The sequence below is a fragment of the Syzygium oleosum genome, unplaced genomic scaffold (genome assembly GCF_021117445.2).
Source record: "Syzygium oleosum isolate NSW1041296 unplaced genomic scaffold, Sole_v2.1 Sole_v2.01, whole genome shotgun sequence".
NCBI lineage: Eukaryota > Viridiplantae > Streptophyta > Magnoliopsida > Myrtales > Myrtaceae > Syzygium > Syzygium oleosum.
Window position 1 is genome coordinate 17,486,750 of NW_026607485.1, and position 6,446 is coordinate 17,493,195.

Below are 6,446 nucleotides of genomic sequence, written 5' to 3' on the forward strand. Positions count from 1 at the left end.
TGAAATGAATATTAAGGCTCAATTGGGCTTTGCCAAAGGTAATGTGTTTAGGTATAAGAAATAAAGTGCTCTTCTTCCTCTTGGGATGTCTTAGCTTCTATATGACTTTATCTGAAGTTATCACAGAAAGATTGATGCAAGAGTATACAATAAATCTTTTTTGATCCTATTCTCCATAGTTGTCAATCACAAGCTTCCTAATTTGCCCCAATGTGAGGTGGTTCTTAACAGGGTTGTTTTGGAAAAACTTCTCCACTGTTTCGGCTCAAATTTGATTTGTAAGGAATAAGCATGTGTTTGGGATAGTCAAATGACTGCCTTTCATCATTTCAATCCATGTAATCATTGCGAACATCCCCTTATTTCCTTCGAATGAGTTTCTCTCACTCACTTCTACATTTTGACTTTGAGTATATAGGGGACGTGTTTGGATATAGCTTACCTTTCATCATTTAAAGGTCTTTCCATTCGATTTGATCTAAACTTTTTCTTTGAAATTTTTCAAAGCCTTTTGTCAAATTGTCCCTTTTTAGGGAATTTTGATGCTTAGTGTATTCTTAAAGAAAGCGTGTTTCAAAACTTTTGATTTGAAACATTATTGAGATATTTTCTTTTCAAAACAATGTGTTTTGTTTTGCTCAATCTTAGTGTCATTCCACTTGGGGAAGAGAAAGTTCGATTTTTTCTTAGAAAGGCAACTTTTTAACATATGCACTCACAATTTAGGGATACCTGTTTGATCAACTTACCAAGGTCCCTCTTGTTTGCATGTTTTTGCTTTGGTTCCACTGGAGATTTTTCTTTTTGTCGCTCCCTTTTCTTTGTCTTCCTGGGGATGATAAAAAGAAAAGAACATTTAGGGAATATCAACTGAAAATTGAATTGAAAATAATACTTCCCTCTGTTATTTGACAACTCCATTGGGGATTCTGAAATCATCAACTGGTTCGGACTCTTTTTGCTTTCTTCTGCAAAATAGATAAACATGTTCATGAAATGCATGGTATGCATGATATGCATGATGTGCACATGTTCTAAAATAACCCAAATCTCTTCTTGAATGTTCGTCTTTATTTCATGGGTAGAAAATATTGACAGCATCTACATTTACAGGATAGGCCAATTCTGTTCCTGCCATATCTATAAGAATCAATGCTCCTCTAGGAAGAACTTTCTTGACAATATATAGACCCTCATAATTTAGAGTGAATTTGCCACGAGGATCTGAATTGTTGAAGATGACTTTCTTCACTACTAAATCTTCTGTTTTGAAATTCTTTGGTTTCACTTTTCGATTAAAGGATTTAGCCACTCTTCTCTGATAGGCTTGCCCATAGCATATAGCTCTTAATCTCTTTTTATCGATCATGTTGAGTTGTTCATATCTTTGTTGAATCCACTCGGCTTCTGAAAGCTTCAATTGGGATAGTATCCTTAATGAAGGAATTTCTGTTTCAACAGGCAGCTCTGCTTCCGTTCCATAAATCAAGGAAAATAGGGTTACTCCAGTTGATGTTCGAATTGAAGTTCGATATGCCATCAGAGCATACGGCAACCTTTCGTGCCAATCACGATAATTTTTAGTTGTCTTAGCTAGTATCTTCTTGATATTCTTATTTGCCGCTTCAACTGCTCTATTCATTTGTGGACGATATGGGGATGAGTTCAGATGTCGAATGTGGAAATGCTCAAATAAATCATCCACGATCCTGTTGTTTAGATTTGAGCCATTGTCCATAATTATTGCTTCTGGAACTCCGTATCTAGCATTGATGTCTCGCCTAATGAATCTTGCAACATTCTTGGCAGTAACATTCGTGTAAGAGTTTGCTTCAATCCATTTAGTGAAATAGTCAATAGCAACCAAGATAAACCGATGCCCATTTGAGGATTTGGGGTTGATTGGACCGATCATATCGATACCCTACATTGAAAATGGCCATGGCTCGGACATTTGATATAGCTCATTTGGCGGTGCATTGATTCTGTCTCCATAAACTTGACATTGATGGCAACATCTCACATATTGGATGCAATCTGTTTCCATTGTCATCCAATAATATCCCAACCTCATAATCTTTCGGGCTAGAAGATGTCCATTCATGTGTAGTCCACATTCACCCTCATGAATTTCTTTCATGATCTGTTCAGCTTCTGTAGCATCCACACATCTCAGTAGGGTTGAATCAAATGATTTCTTATAGAGGGCTTGACCACTGAGGAAAAATTTGTTGGCTATCTTCCTTATAAATTTTCTGTCACCTGGTTGGCTTCCTTCAGGAAATTCTCCTGTTTGAAGATACCTTTTGATGTCATGATACCATGGTTCGTTGTCAAACTCCACCTGGACCATCATGCAATGAGCTGGTTGTTCAAGAATATTAATTCTCAATGGTTTTATATCCATACCATCTTCAGCTTGTAGTAAGGATGACAAAGTTGCCAGAGCATCTGCAAAATGATTCTGAGCTCTTGGGAGATAATCAAATGTTACTTCTTCAAAGTTTTCTATCATCTCTTCTAAGTATCTGTGATAAGGAATTAGCTTGGTATCTCAAGTTTGCCATTCACCAGTTGTTTGCAATATGATGAGCATAGAATCTCCATATACTTGCAACCTTTTTACCTTCATTGAAAGGGCTAATTGCAAGCCAAGAATGCATGCTTCATATTCAGTGACATTATTGGTGCATGGAAATAACAATTTTGCAGATACTGGACAGTGTTAGCCTTCTGGGGAGCTCAGTACTGCCCCAGTTCTTGATCCAGATAAGTTGGTTGCGCCATCAAAATACATGGTCCATTTATCGTCGACCAGTGTTAATATTTGATCATCAAGTTGCTCTTCAGGATTAGCGATATCCTGCGAATTTTCCGCCAACATGTCTGCTATTGCTCGTCCTTTGACTGACTTTTGGGATGAACTTCTGATGTCAAATTCAGATAACAAGACTTGCCACTTTGCCAATTTCCCGACCAAGGAGGATTTCTCAAGAAGGTACTTGATCGGATCATTCTCAATCACTAACAAAATTTGATGATGAAGAGTGTATTATCTTAATCTGTGTAATACCCAAATCAATGCAACGCATGTCTTCTCGACTGCCGGGTAATTCATCTCTGATGTTGTGAACTTCTTGCTCAAGTAATAAATGGCTTGTTCTTTACCATCATTTGATCTTCTTTGTACAAGCACCGCTCCTAACGATTCATAGTAAATCGTCAAATATAAGATTAGTGTAACTCCAGGGATTGATGGTACCAACACTGGTGGGCATACCGGATATTCTTTGATCTTGTCAAAAGCTTGTTGACATTCCCCATCCCACTTCACTTTGGCATTTTTTTTCAACAATTTGAAGAATGGTTTAGTAGTCTCAGAAAGCTGATAGATGAAACGGGCAATGTAGTTTAATCGCCCCAATAGGCTTCTCACTTCTTTTACTGTAGAAGGAGTCTTTAAGTCGTATATTGCCTTGATCTTGGAGGGATCTATTTCGATGCCCCTGCTATTGACCACAAATCCTAGCAGTTTGCCAGATTTTGCCCCAAATACACACTTGTTGGGGTTCAGTCGTAACTTGTACTTTCTAAGTCTTTCGAACAACTTGCGAAGCACTTCAACATGATCTTCTCCTTGTTTGGATTTTGCGATCATGCCGTCCACATATACCTCGATTTCTTTGTGCATCATGTCATAGAACAAAGTTACCATTGCCCTTTGATATGTAGCACCAGCATTTTTCAAACCGAAAGGCATCACCTTGTAACAAAATGTGCCCCATGGTGTTATGAAAGACATCTTCGCCTTATCCTCTTTCTTCATGAGGATTTGATTATATCCTGAGAAACCATCCATGAATGAAAATGTTTTGAACCCAGTAGTGATATCCACTAATACATCGATATATGGAAGTGGGAAATCATCCTTAGGGCTAGCTTTATTTAGGTCGCGATAATCAATGCTCACCCGTACTCGACCATCTTTCTTCATTACGGGTACTATGTTGGCAACCCATTCTGGATATGGTATTACTTCAATGAAATCGACTTTGAGCAATTTCATCACTTCTTCTTCTATTTTCTTTGCCAAGTCCAACTTTGTTTGCCTCAGTTTTTGCTTCTTTGGTGGGATACTTGGATCAATTGGCAAAGCATGTTCAACTATGCTCGGATCAAGGCCTGGCATGTCAGCCTAAGACCATGCGAATATATCTTGATATTCTTTGAGCAAATCTGTGATTCTTTCTGCTTCTGCCGAGGAAAGACTTTCTCCAATCTTAACTTCTTTGGGATTTTCTTTATCGCCCAGATTAATAGTGATCGTTTTCTCTAATGTGAGTAGTTTTGATTCTTCATGACGAATCCATTCCTTTCTGATCCATTCCTCATCTTCATTATCCACTTCAATATTGCAAGTGATCTCCTTGGAAAGATTTGGGCCACATATAAACCTATTATGGGTATGCGAATGCTCATGCCTGACAAGTAACAAACATGATTAGTAATTGCATACGAAGTAAGTAACGCACGTGGTCTTACGAAAAACCTCTTTTTGAAATTCATTTTGAAATTTATTTTGAAAAAACATAAAGACAGAGCTAGTCCTCATATCATCAGACTTCCTTGCTCTTAAAATCATTTTCGCAATGAGGAGCAATATAGAAACCCAAAGCCTCAAGCCTCACAAATGAGGATAACGTTCATCATAGGTTTGGTTTTGTTTCTACATGTCCTTAACAAAACATTTGATCACTTCTATTGAATTGAAAAACGTGATTACATCTATCTCAACAGGAATGTAAATTGCAACTGAATTGAAATTGCAAATGAAATCACAAGAAATTTGAAATGGTAATCAACAAAATGCAATGGAAAATGCTAGTAACAAAAGTTCAAGAGAATCTTTCTACTCCAGTGCATAGGTATCTTCTGCTTCGATTAAGATAACATTGATGATATTCTCTTGGAATAAAACAGGCAGAACAGATTCTTTCTCTGCATATAAGTCTTCTTCTTGAAGTAGTTTGGAAGGTCCAGGAAAAGTTTTCTTGATGTGAATTTGATGATAGGGAAGCTCTTTAGCTTTACCCTTCCATATAAATGGATTAATGATGCGATCACCTCGGCCTCTACAGCCTCCATGGTTCTCTCGACCTCGGCCTCCATGGTGATCCTTAGAGTTATCTGGAATATAACCTACTCTGTGCTTCATTCTTGTCGCAAGAGGAGTAATAGGTTCCCTGATTACTTGGGATTTCGATCCAAAACCATTATCGGGAGTAAATCCATATTGGCATAACACCCTTCCAGACATAATGGATGATGTTGAGAACTCCGGGGATTTGATGATGCAACTGGCAGGAATTTGCACTATTGAGATCATTTTGAAGGAATGATAGTTTGGTTCTTCTTTTACTTCGAGTTCGACATACGGTATTGCACTCTCTTTATAAGTGGCGAAATCCGTCTCCCCGTGTACGGTGATCATCTTGCCATTAATGACGAACCTGACCTTATGATGGAGACTTGAAGGAATGGCGCCAGCCATATGAATCCAAGGTCTTCCGAGTAATAAGTTGAAAGTCCTCGAAATATTCACTACTTGGAAGTCAATTAGAAAAGGCACAGGGCCTATGTTTACCTCGAGCTCGATATCGCCAATAACTTCTTTCTTCATTCCATCAAACGAGCGCACGGTTACCTTAGAAAGTTTGATGAGCTCTTCGCTAATCCCCAAGCGATGCAGTGTGCCTAGTGGACACAAATTAAGTGCGGAACCATTATCGATCAGCACACGTGACACCTCTTTGCCCCGGCATTTGACAGCAATATACAGAGCCTTATTATAGGAACGCCCGTCAATTGGGAAATCTTCATCGAAGAAGACAATTTGATCTTTCAGAAGAATAGTGCCAACAAAGTTTTCCAATTATACTTCATTAATTGTCTCCGGAACGTGCACTTCATTGAAAAGCTTCATAAGCACCATTTTGTGGCTTTCTGAAGTCTTGAAGAGATCCAACAGAGAAATCTATGCTGGCATCTTCCTTAACTGTTCAATTACCTCAAATTCGCTCGTCTTCATGACCGAAAGCAACTGTTTGACATCTTCTTCGGTTACTCCTTTCTTTCATGCTCACCTTCCTTCGGGACATTACATCTCTCCGATCGGGTTATAGTATCAACTTCTTTGGAATAGTATTCCCAAGGTACACACTTAGTATCAAACTTTTCTTTTGGAGGGAGAGTGATAATCACAGGCTGTGTTTCTTCTCCTTCAATTCTTAGTTGATCAATGGGAAGTTGGATAGTGATTGGTTCGACAGGACCTTCCTCCTCCTTATATTTATCTACCTCATCAAGCTTGATCAGAAATGGTGTAATCATGGATACCATGCTTCTATTGGCTTCGTCAGCATCCATTCCACCCCAGCCATCAGGTG